Here is a 12,638-nt window from a genome sequence, read left to right as displayed (position 1 = left end):
TCTTTACTTGGTGACTTACCATCAACATTCTGTCCCTACCCCTCCAACTACCATCTAACCATTGACTGCTCTTACACTTCTACCTCACATGTTAAAGCGGAGGTTCACCCTAAAAAACAAGTTTCTACCATGCCATCCAGCATTTTTTTTTGCGCCGTACTCACAGTTTAATCCGTCAGTTTCATTTCAGACTCCCTGCGGGGAGTTGGCGTTCCTATGAAGAGGGGAACATGATTGACGGCCGGCTATGGCGCGTCACGCTTCCTGAAAATAACCGGAGTAGGACTTTGCTCTTCACGGCGCTATACGGCGCCTGCGCACAGACTAGGAGCTGACTGCGCAGGCACCGTGAAGAGCCAAGTCCTATTTCGGCTATTTTTGGGAAGCGTGACGCGCCATAGCCGGCCGTCAATCATGTTCCCCTCTTCATAGGAACGCCTACTCCCCGCGGGGAGTCTGAAACTTAACTAATGGATTAAACTGTGAGTACGGCGCAAAAGAAATAAAATAAAGGCATACTGTAGCTCACGCTAGTATGCTGGATGGCGTGGTAGAAAAAATAATATTTTTTTTTAGGGTGAACGCCCGCTTTAAGCCTTTTCCAGGTTGATTCATCCCCTTGTCATGTAGCCCTTCTGACCATTGTCTTCTCCAGGGCTAACTTTATTATAAATATACCTTATACTTTAGGTGCTGTGTTACAGTATTCCATAAAGCTTGTTGGGTTAACAGTCTGCCTGCCTCATGTCTCGTTCTTATATCTTGTGTTTAATGTTCTTGTAAGATTTTCATTTTAGATAATAATCTTCTGCAAAGCACAGCAGTTGGCCATCAGTTGTATAATAAACCTTTTACCACTAAAGGAACGTAGTGACCCTGACTAAATTTATCCATGTCTACTTTTTTTTCAAAGCTTGTGGGTTTCTTCTTCTATGTAGTGAGCAGCTGGAATGCTAACCAGGAACCTGGCCTCTGAGGTCATCTTGTCTAGAACTTTATTGAGCAGCTCTAATTTATAAATATCAGCATGAGCCCTGCATATTTTTTCCCCCTTTGCTTTTGATTGTATAGCAAAAGCATGGTGCTTTATCTTGCTTTTTGTCCACCTTGTCACCTTTTCCAAAAGACTTATGTATACGAGCAAGGGTTGTCTAGGACAATAGGGCCTACTAGGAGACTTGTTATTCGTGAAGTTTGAATTGTTAATCTGATTGGATGCTCATATCCCTTCTCTAGAAAGCCAAGAAACTCTTTGATTTAAATATACTAGAATGTATAAGCCTAACTATCTCTGTTCCTTCACATATCGATCATTTTGAAAGGAGTTCAGGGTCAAGAATGAATAAGGCATAGAGTTCAGGGGTCAGATTAGTTACATATTGCAGCTTTTGTCAGTCATTCGTCAGGGCCCAAATTATCCCTGGGAACCAGGTACTGTAGTTTGCAGTGAGCAGGTTTCAACTTATCATACTTCGAGCATCAATCCAGAACCTGTGCACAGCAGCAGTAATCCGTGCATGCTTGGAAACATTCATCCTGTCATGGTCCGGGGTCAGGCTCGGACACCAGTAGCTATAGCAGTTGAGAGGCTCCCACTGACCAGCAGGATAAATAAATGAGCAGATCACCCTGGCAAATAATGCGGGCTCACTTGAAGTGTGGAGTGTAAGCACTAACTGGTGTTCACCAGAACTCCTAATGGTGGTTTTTCTGTTTGTTAGTGCCAGGTCGCAGTCCGCAGGATCATACCCCCAGGAGGTGAGCAAGCCAGTGTCCAGTAACAGATATAGCAGGGAGGAATCAATCAGAAGGATAGTCAGTAAACAAGCCAAAGATCAGTAACACGTGGTTGCAGGTTGGGATCAGACAAAAGTGTAGTCAAGGAAAAAGCCAAAGGTCAGAAAGAAGTGGTAGTGAAGATATGGGTGGCAGCAGGAGTGACAAGAGTGAAGGTTCAAAGTTCAAGAGAAACAAGGTTCAAGGCAGAGTCAGTCAAGGAATTGTCTAGGGAGCTGTCCTGCATTCCAGGTGGCTCAGCAAGAAGAGACTCCCCAGACACAGTAGAGGTTTAAAAGGTTAAAGGTATTGTAAAGGTTCAATTTTTTTTCCTAAATAACTTCCTTTACCTCAGTGCAGTCCTCCTTCACTTACCTCATCCTTCGATTTTGCTTTTAAATGTCCTTATTTCTTCTGAGAAATCCTCACTTCCTGTTCTTCTGTCTGTAACTCCACACAGTAATGCAAGGCTTTCTCCCTGGTGTGGAGTGTCCTGACTCTCCTGTAGTCCAAGGGAGGGGGCGAGCACGACACTCCACACCAGGGAGAAAGCCTTGCATTACTGTGTGGAGTTACAGACAGAAGAACAGAAAGTGAGGATTTCTCAGAAGAAATAAGGACATTTAAAAGCAAAATCGACTCCTTGGCGTCACCAAGGAGTCTTATGTCTAGGGTCACCTTATGTCCGATAGGGCCATAGGGTGACTGAAAAATTATATCCAAAATTACAGGACAGGGGACGTTACTGATAGCTCATATTGCAGGAGATATTGCAAAGTGTTGGTTTATTCTATGACTCATCTCTCTGTGTAGACTGTTGACATGCTAATTGAGTCTGGTCCAGGATCTCTCATTATGTACGCTAAATACTGTTTTGTGTGTGGAATGGAACTTGTCAAGCTGTATACGGAGACAGAACGTCTGTCTAAAGATGTGGTTTGAGGGGAATTCATTGTGTGATGGTGTTTTGTTTGAATTCTGTTAATGAAGGAATGTGACTTCTCAGGTGCAGTGATTAGGTCATGATAATTATAGACCGGCCCCGAGAAGTCTGGAATGTTTAGCAATTGGCCATCGGAAGGTGTATTGAAACCCCCCCCCCCCCCCAGGGTGTGATGTGTGGGTGGAGAGTTTGATTGTTCCTTTCATGCTTGAACTGTATATAAACTTGAGAGCTAACCATTAAAGTTGTCTTGCATTTGAAACCAGAACACAAAGCAAGTCTCGTTATTCTGGGAAATGGGATGTCTGATGTCTGTTGGATGGTTGGACTGTCCGATAAGCTGTCGTAGTTGATAGAAGGTCGTAAACGGTGGTGACCGTTACAGGTAGTGATGCCATTAAAGTGATAAAGGGTGGCAAACAACCAATCTAAATCTGCATGTGGAAAAGTTTGGTGGAAGCTTGCAAATATGCAAGATCTTACAAAGAAGTTTTTTTGGAAATCATCGGAAGAGGTTAAAGGCCAAGCTTTCCATTAATAACTTACAAACACTTGTGTTTATGTGGCCTAAAAGGACTGCTTTCCTGCACTTACCCCCAGACGGGTGAGTAACAGCGCCAATAAACATTCAATAGCTTGCGGTATTCATAAACAAATATTTAAAAAACAATCTACAAAATGTTGGAAATAGGCTTCAACAAGCTGCTTGGTAGAACCCAGATTGTTCTCTTTAACAGTGATACACACCCCCAGACAATGATGCAGAAGGCAAGCTATAGTTCAGATCCAGCGCTGTCACTGGAGTTTATAATCATTAGCAAAACAGTGAGTCATGCCTCACAGACACTACAACAACAAACCTCTGTTGTTTAATGTCATGTGAAATTGCCCTTAATTATCTTGTTACTACTGATGAGCGAACACTTGAAAAAAAATTAGCAAACCCCCAAAATAACCCCGAAAGCTTTTGAAGTCCGTAGGCGATGGAACATATTATTTTTTCAAAGGTCAATTTGAAAGCTTTTGGTAAAATAAATGTCATAGGTAGCTGGGCACTGCCATGGGGAACATGTTCCAAAGCCAAAATATATATTTCTTTAAATACAGTTCAACGACAAGCAGGTCCTTGCAAACAATGTGGCTTGGGGGATCCTTGGTAACATCATTGGCCAAATATGGTTATGATCACATTGGATTGTGACTGTCGTGCTTGGGTCAGTGGGTTGTAGAGGCATCAATCATCATGATTGGCAATAGATCTACATCATTGGATTAGGTGATTGGTGCTGGATTTACACCGTGGAGAAGCAGCTGGAGGTTTGGACAAACTGGCCAAATCTGGCCAGTTGGTTTGCCTATTTGTCAAATTGCAAACAGCTTGGGTTTGGGTCAAACTCATGGTCAACCTGAAGCTCATCACTGCTTGCCCAGATAGCCGGAATAACTTTACTTTCATGGAGGATTAGCAATGATTGTCTTACAAGAAACAGGACAATACAAGAACATAGAGAGAGGATAGACAAACATCTTGTCATATCATAGAAAACATGTACTATACACTATAATGCTACAGCGCCACCTGCTACATAGATAGGTATAATGCATACAGTGTATATTGTTCAGTTTATATAACCAAATTTACATTACATGTTGTTGTTCTTTCAACACCCCTTCTCAACAGCATGTGCTTTGTCAAATTACATTCAGCTTCTTCTGGAAATAACTATGACGTTCATTCAACAAAGGCTTGGGGAGTGCATCAGCAGTCATCTCCTCTTAAGGGCAGTATTGAATGTCAATAAGGCCGCGTACACACGGTCGGACAAATCCGATGAGAATGGTCCGACGGGCCATTTCCATCGGTTCACCGCTGAAGTGGCCTGATGGTCTGATGTGCGTACACACCATCATTCCAAAAACCAACCGGGTCAGAACGCGGCGACGTCAAACACACGACGTGCTGAATAAAACGAAGTTCAATGCTTCCAAGCATGCGTCGACTTGATTCTGAGCATGCACGGGTTTTGAACCGATGCTTTCTGTACTAACCATCGGCTTGGACCGATCGGGCAGCGGGCCATCGGGACGATTTTAAAGCATGTTTTAAAATTTTCGACCGAATGACAACAGACCGATGGGCTATACACACGGTCGGTTTGGACCGATGAAACTGAACCTCGGTCCATTCTCATCGGATTTGTCCGACCGTGTGTACGCGGCCTAACACCTTGCTCTTAATTGTCCCTCAATAGGGGATACTTGAAATCTATGTGTTTGGTCCTAGGATTGACCCTTTCTGATTGTGTAATGCGACGGGCACGATCGCCGCCTGGCACATGCGATCGCTCGTTACAGAGCGGGGACCGGAAGCTGTGTGTGTAAACACACAGCTCCCGGTCCTGTCAGGGAGAGAAATGCTGATCTTCTGTTCATACAATGTATGAACAGAAGATCGGTCATTTTCCCTAGTGAGGCCACCCCCCTACAGTTAGAACACACCCAGGGAACATACTTATCCCCTTCCCCGCCCCCTAGTGTTAACCCCTTCACTGCCAGTGGCATTTTTATAGTAATACAATGCATTTTTATAGCACTGATCGCTATAAAAATGCCAATGGTCCCAAAAATGTGTCAAAAGTGTCTGAAGTGTCCGCCATAATGTCGCAGTACCGAAAAAAAATCGCTGATCGCCGCCATTACTAGTAAAAAAAAAAATATTAATAAAAATGCCGTAAAAATACCCCCTATTTTTTAAATGCTATAACTTTTGTGCAAACTGAACAATAAACGCTTATTGCGATTTTATTTTACGAAAAATATGTAGAATAATACGCATCGGCCTAAACTGAGGAAAAAAAATCATTTTTTATATTTTTTTGGGGGATATTTATTATAGCAAAAAGTAAAAAATATTAATTTTTTCAAAAATGACGCTCTATTTTTGTTTATAGCGCAAAACTAAAAACCGCAGAGGTGATCAAATACCACCAAAAGAAAGCTCTATTTGTGGGAAAAAAGGACGCCAATTTTGTTTGGGAGTCACGTCGCAAAAAGTGCTCTGGTCTTTGACCAGCAATATGGTCCGGGGGTTAAGTGGTTAATAGCCTACCCCTGTATTTTTGCTGTCCCCCCCTCTACATTGTAAAGTGCTGCATAAACTGTTGGCGCTATATAAATCGCGTGTAATAATAATAATAATATGCTTTACGTCCAAACAATCTGATGTGCCCTAAGCTAGGCTTTGATCCATGCCAAATTTCGATTGGAGTAGTTTTATTGGCTTTTGAGGGTAGTCTGTTCTGTAGGTAGGTTGCAGTCATGACTGCTTCTCCCCAGTACTTGTAAGGTAGGCTATTTCTATAAGAGTGCGATTTTTCCTTTCTGCTACACTGTTTTGTTCAGGAGTGTATGGTATGGTTGTCTGCCGTACTATTCCTTGTCTCTTCAGGTATGAGGCCACCTCTTTGCGTATGTATTCTCCCCCCTTGTCGGTGCGTATTATTCCTGGTTTCCGTTGGAATTTGTTGCTAGAGATGGCAAAAGAACTCTTGAAGTTTCTCTGATGTTTCATTCTTGTGTTTCTTTACATAAATAGTTGTATACCTGGAATAATCATCAATGAAAGTCAGCAGATTTCTGTTCCCGCCAGACGTGGAAGTTTTCATTAGGCTGCATACATCACTGTGTATAAGATGCAGGGGGTGGGTAGTTTTTTCTTTGAGATGCCTGTGGAAGGGAAGCATGTGTGGCTTTTGCTTCTATACAGCATTGCATTTCATGAGCACTTTGTAAGGCGTTATTGTCAATTCTTCAGATAAGCCTCTCTTTATAATGTCCTGTATAACTTCCGGATTTCTGTGCCCCAGCCGCCTGTGCCAAAAGTGAATACATTTGCTGTGTATGTCATTAGAGACTGTATTGGCTTGCTGGTCTGTGGTGATGAGGATTGGCCCTTTTCATTAAAAAAACATGGATTTGTTTATAAAACCCAAATACGCACATTGTGGGGGTCCTGACATGTGTCACCTGTGCATCAAAAAAAATAAATAGTTGGAGGTTCTATGCAAATATGCATTTTATTTCTGCCTGTGTAAGTTCCCCTCACTTTCTGCTCTTTATGACACCCATCAAATGGACAGAAAGTTGAGAGATTTTACCTCATGCCCTGTTTGTTAAAAATGTATCAAATAAAAAGTGAGTCAAATAGCTGGATTCAGGTAGGGGCGCGCATCTTTGCGGCGGCGTAGCGTATTTACACTACGCCGCCGTAAGTCAGAGAGGCAGGTACTGTATTCACAAAGTACTTGCCTCCTAAGTTACGGCAGCGTAGCGTGAATAGGCCGGCGTAAGCGCGCCTAATTCAAATGAGGATGTGGGGGGCGTGTTTTATGTATATTAACTGTGACCCGACGTGATTGACGTTTTTTACGAATGGCGCATGCGCCGTCCGTGTACATATCCCAGTGTGCATTGCTCCAAAGTACGCCGCAAGGATGTATTGGTTTCGACGTGGACGCAAATTACGTCCAGCCCTATTCACGGACGACTTACGCAAACAACGTAAATTTTTCAAATTTAGACGCGGGAACGACGGCCATACTTAACATTGACTAGGCCAGCTATTTGATGGACTAACTTTACGCCTGAAAATGCCTTACGTAAACGGCGTATCTTTACTGCGACAGGCGCACGTACGTTCGTGAATAGGCGTATCTAGTGATTTACATATTTTACGCCAAACTCAATGGAAGCGCCACCTAGCGGCCAGCCTAAATATTGCACCCTAAGATACGACGGCGCAGGCTGTCGTATCTTAGCAAGGTTTAAGTGTATCTTAGTTTGAGAATACACTTAAACCTAGGTCGGCGCAGATTCCGAATTAGGTCGGCGTATCTACTGATACGCCGGCCTAACTCTTTCTCAATCTAGCTAAAAATCGCCCAGATGGGAACAAAGATCACAATAAAGGTGTGAGGCCGCGTACACACGATCGGTCAAAACAGATGAAAACGGACTGAAGGACCGTTTCATCGGTTAACCGATGAAGCTGACTGATGTGCCTCTACACCATCGATTAAAAAAACGATCGTGTCAGAACGCGGTGACGTAAAACACACGACGTGCTGAAAAAAACGAAGTTCAATGCTTCCAAGCATGCGTCGACTTGATTCTGAGCATGCACGGCTTTTTGACCGATGCTTTTGCATACTAACGATCGTTTTTGACCTATTAGTTAGTCGTCCATCGGTTCAATTTTAAAGCAAGTTCTCTTTTTTTTTGACCGAAGGATAACTGACCGATGGGGCCCACACACGATCGGTTTGGACCAATGAAACGGTCCTTCAGTCCGTTTTCATCGGTTTTGACCGATCGTGTGTAGGCGGCCTTAGACAGACACTTTAAAGCGGAACTTGAGTAATTTTTTCAACTTTCCATCTACTAAATCTCTCGCTTTTGTTGTTTTAACTTTGGATAGTAAAAATGATTTTTTCTGCAAGTAAATACCTTTTACCGCCCACTTCCTGTTTCTTGTCTGGTCATTAGCCTAGGCTTGACATTATGCACAGCTCTTGTGAGAGTTTGCCAGAAAGGGAGGGGGGATGAGTCATAAGAGGGATAATGAGAGCTGAAGGTGTGCCTCTGTGTGTCTGTGCAAATCCAGGAAGTGAACAGGCAGCAGCTTCAGCTGCCCACAGTTAAAATGATTGCAGCCAGACTCAGTGGGCCGGATTCAGATACATTGGCGTATCTGTCTGGCCCGCATAACGTATCTCCGATACGTTACGCCGCTCTAACTTTGGGCGCGAGTTCTTTATTCACAAAGAACTTGCGCCCTTATTTAGAGCGGCGTAGCGTATGTGTTGCGGCGTGAGGCCGCGTAATTCAAATGGGGATGTAGGGGGCGTGTTTTATTTAAATTTCCCTTGACCCCGCATTTTTGCGGGGTCAATCTCCCAGTGTGCATTGCTCTAAATGACGTCGCAAGGACGTCATTGCTTTCGTCGTGAACGTAAATTACGCCCATCCGTATTCGCGAACGACTTACACAAACGACGTAAAAATTTCAAAACTCGGCGCGGGAACGATGGCCATACTTAACATTAGCTACCCCTCATATAGCAGGAGTAACTATACGCCAAAAAAAGCCGAACGCAAACGACGTAAAAAAAAAGCGCCGGGCGGTCGTTCGTTTCTGAATCGGCGTAACTCCTCATTTGCATATTTGTCGCGTAAAAGATATGGAAGCGCCACCTAGCGGCCGGCGTGGAATTGCAGCCTAAGATCCGACGGTGTAAGTCACTTACACCTGTCGGATCTTAGGGAGATCTATGCATAACCTGATTCTATGAATCAGTCGCATAGATACGACCGTCGGAACTCAGAGATATGACGGCGTATCAGGAGATACGCCGCCGTATCTCTTTCTGAATCCGGCCCACAGTGTGTAGAGGATATATATATATCCCAGGTGTTGTACATATATTTATAAACTGTATAGTTTAGCTAGATCAGTTATTCCTATCCTAATTTACTGTCTATCAGTTGATTGTGCTAGCTGCAGTATTCTTACGTGGTGTATTGCCCGTGTGCTCTGTAGTTTGCACCTAAAGTTACTTGGTTACTTTTCTGAATCTGGCCCAGTGAGCATAAATCATCTCCCCCTCCAAATCCCCCTTTCTCAGCACAAATCACCACAAAGCCCCCCCCCCCCCCATATCTTCCTCCTTAGTACAAATCTCCATTCCTTGCACATCCCTCCAAAAAAAAAAAAACAGCACAAATCCCCCCCCCCCAAAAAAATGTTTACCTCCTAAAACAGATCTTATGCCACTGGCGCCCCCCCCCCCCCCCCTCCAAATTCCTCCTCCCAGCACAAATCCTCATTATATAATAGTGTAGGCTATGATGAAGCTTTATATAATAATAATTGATAATAACTGCCTGGTCATATACACAAAGCAAGGAGTTCTCTGATGATCGCAGAGAAAGGGTAATGGAGCCCATGATAGATAGGCATGTATACTCATCATTTTTGTATTAATAAGAGACAATTAATGCTCTTGCAGTCATTTGGCCTACATGGCATTCAATCAAATTGTAATTATAACATTCATGATGACCACATAAAACTTCAGGGTTTAAAAAAAATCACTTTTGCCCCTCGGTGGAGAATTGCTATCAAACTGAACGGCATCAGTTTCATTGTCATCTATAATTTCTGGAATATAAATTGTGATACCGGCATTGTTGTCAAGGAAACGGGAGTTGGGAGAAGTGCGGCGGAATGAGAATTTGATACAGTTGAGGAAAAATCATTTAAAAAATCTCCGGAAGAAAATGAAACCGTTTAATAAAAGACGTGTTAAAATAAAGTGATTTGCTAACCGAAGATGGAGCGGAAAAAGTTATAATTGTTAAAAATAAAAATGAAGACTCGGTGGAATCACAGACCCATATCTGGATGATTGTTTGATACCCCAAGGATCTTGCTTTAAAACACTTTAGAGGCTTTGAGAATATTTTCATATTGGGTGGGTTGATTTAAGCCTGCATTGATGATTATCATCACATACGGGAACTTTTTATTTTTGAAAAAAAATACAGTCAGTGGCGGCTGGTGCTCAAAATTTTTGGGGGCGCAAACAGACTGAAAAACAAAAAAAAAACATCAAACACGGCCACTGTGCCATCAAACGCAGCTACTGTAAGCAACAATTGTTGCCAGTGTTGCCAGAGTGCCCCATCACTTGCTGCCAGTGTGTGCCCATCAATTGCCACCAGTGTGCTGCCAGTGTGCCCCATCAATTGCTGCCTGTGTGTTGCCAGTTTGCCCTATCAAATGCTGCCAGTGTGCTGCCAGTTTGCCCCATCAAATGTCACCAGTGAGCTGCCAGTTTGCCCCATCAAATGGCGCCAGTATGCTGCCAGTGTGTCCATCAATTTCCACCAGTGTGCTGCCAGTATGCCCCATCAATTGCCACCAGTGTGCTGTCAGATTTGCCCCATCAAATGCTGCCAATGTGCTGCCAGATTTGCCCCATCAAATGCTGCCAGTTTGCCCCATCAAATGCCGCCAGTGTGCTGCCAGTTTTCCCCTTTTAAATGCTGCCAGTATGCCCATCAACTTCCGCCAGTGTGCTGCCAGTTTTCCCCTTTTAAATGCTGCCAGTATGCCCATCAACTTCCGCCAGTGTGCTGCCAGTTTGCCCCATCAATTGCTGTCAGATTTGCCACATCAAATGCTGCCAGTGTGCTGCCAGTTTGCCCCATCAAATGCCGCCAGTTTGCCCCATCAAATGGCACCAGTATCCTGCCAGTGTGTCCATCAATTTCCGCCAGTGTGCTACCAGTTTGCCCCAATAATTGCCACCAGTGTGCTGACAGATTTGCCCCATCAAATGCTGCCAATGTGCTGCCAGATTTGCCCCATCAAATGCTGCCAGTGTGCTGCCAGTTTGCCCCATCAAATGCCGCCAGTGTTCTGCCAGTTTGCCCCATCAAATGCTGCCAGTGTGCCCATCAACTTCCGCCAGTGTGCTGCCAGTTTGCCCCATCAATTGCCGCCAGTGTGCCACCCCCCTGCCCGGCACTTACCTGTCTCGGGTCAACGATGTCCTTCGAGTCCTCGATATTTTCTCCCTTCTCCCGTCCTCTTCCGTCTTCTGCTATGGCACAGTGAAGCTGTGATTGGACGCCTGATCAGGCGTCCAATTACAGCACCTGTCGCTTCAGCCAATCAGGTGACAGGTTACCAGACCCGGTCCACCTGATTGGCTGAGAGGCAGGTCTGTGTTAGGGAAGCAATGTATTCACTTCCTTAACACAGCACTGTGTAAGCACCGAACGCCATTTTGGAAGCCTATTAGAGCCCACATGCTCTAATCAGGAAGCCTATTCGAGCCTCTGGCTCTAATCAGGCGCTTCCAAAACACACCCGCCGCTGTAATTGCCAATTGCCAATGCATGAATCTATCTATTGGTAATTAGAGCGGTGCAGGAGAGAGGGGGCAGCGCTCCTGCGCCCTCTATGGACGCACCACCACTGAATACAGTATTTAAGTTGAACTGTAGGCAGATATAAAAGACACAAAGCAATGCAGTTCCTTAATCTTTAATAAATTATTACATTTATTTTTTAAATGCAAGTCCTGTAAGTAGCTGAATGTGAACTGGTATCAGCCTCTTGCAGTCCCTGTAAAGCAGGGCTGGAGTGTGAGAGGAGAAAGCAGCACAAGAAGTTAATCAGTTAATTTATGGAAAAGAAGCATGCTAATAGGATAAAGGATAAAGAAGGGTGATAATAGAGATGGGCTCGTCGCTGTGCTGCTTCTCTTTTCACTGTCCAGTCAGACCCCAGAGGAACTGGGTTGACTGGTGCTGGCCATGATGAGACTGAGGACATCTAGTTGTAGAAATAATGTATTCCAGGGAAACCTGGTACAGTAATTGCAGAATCTCCACCGGGCCTTCCAGGATTCCTAGGACCAGAACTGTCATGTACCTGTGTGGGTTTGAACTTGGATCAATCAACTTCTGTGCTGCAGTTCTGTTCTTCTACCACTGGGGAATCTGAGTCTCTTCAGCACATACCCTGCATGGTGCTTCTGCTCCTAGGACTCTCTAGCTCCACCTGCCTTCCAGCTGCACTCAATCCGCAATCAGCTTGTAAATTACGTGACTTCCTGTGCTCAGTGCCCGTTTGTCGGATCTGTTTCCTTTCATGTGTTCTATACCACTAAACTTCCGAACTCCTGAACTTTTGAACCTTACCTGATTACTGGACTACTCTCTTTGCCTGGCGATTATGTACTATTTTGCCAGTCTGTGTATGACCCTGCCTGCCTCCAACCACGCTTCTGGATTCTGACTTTGTATCTTACTGACAAGACTTGTTGCTGACCCGGCCTGCCTGACTACG

This window comes from Rana temporaria, chromosome 6 (genome assembly GCF_905171775.1).
Source record: "Rana temporaria chromosome 6, aRanTem1.1, whole genome shotgun sequence".
NCBI classification, from domain to species: domain Eukaryota; kingdom Metazoa; phylum Chordata; class Amphibia; order Anura; family Ranidae; genus Rana; species Rana temporaria.
Note: the sequence above shows the minus strand (reverse complement) of the source record.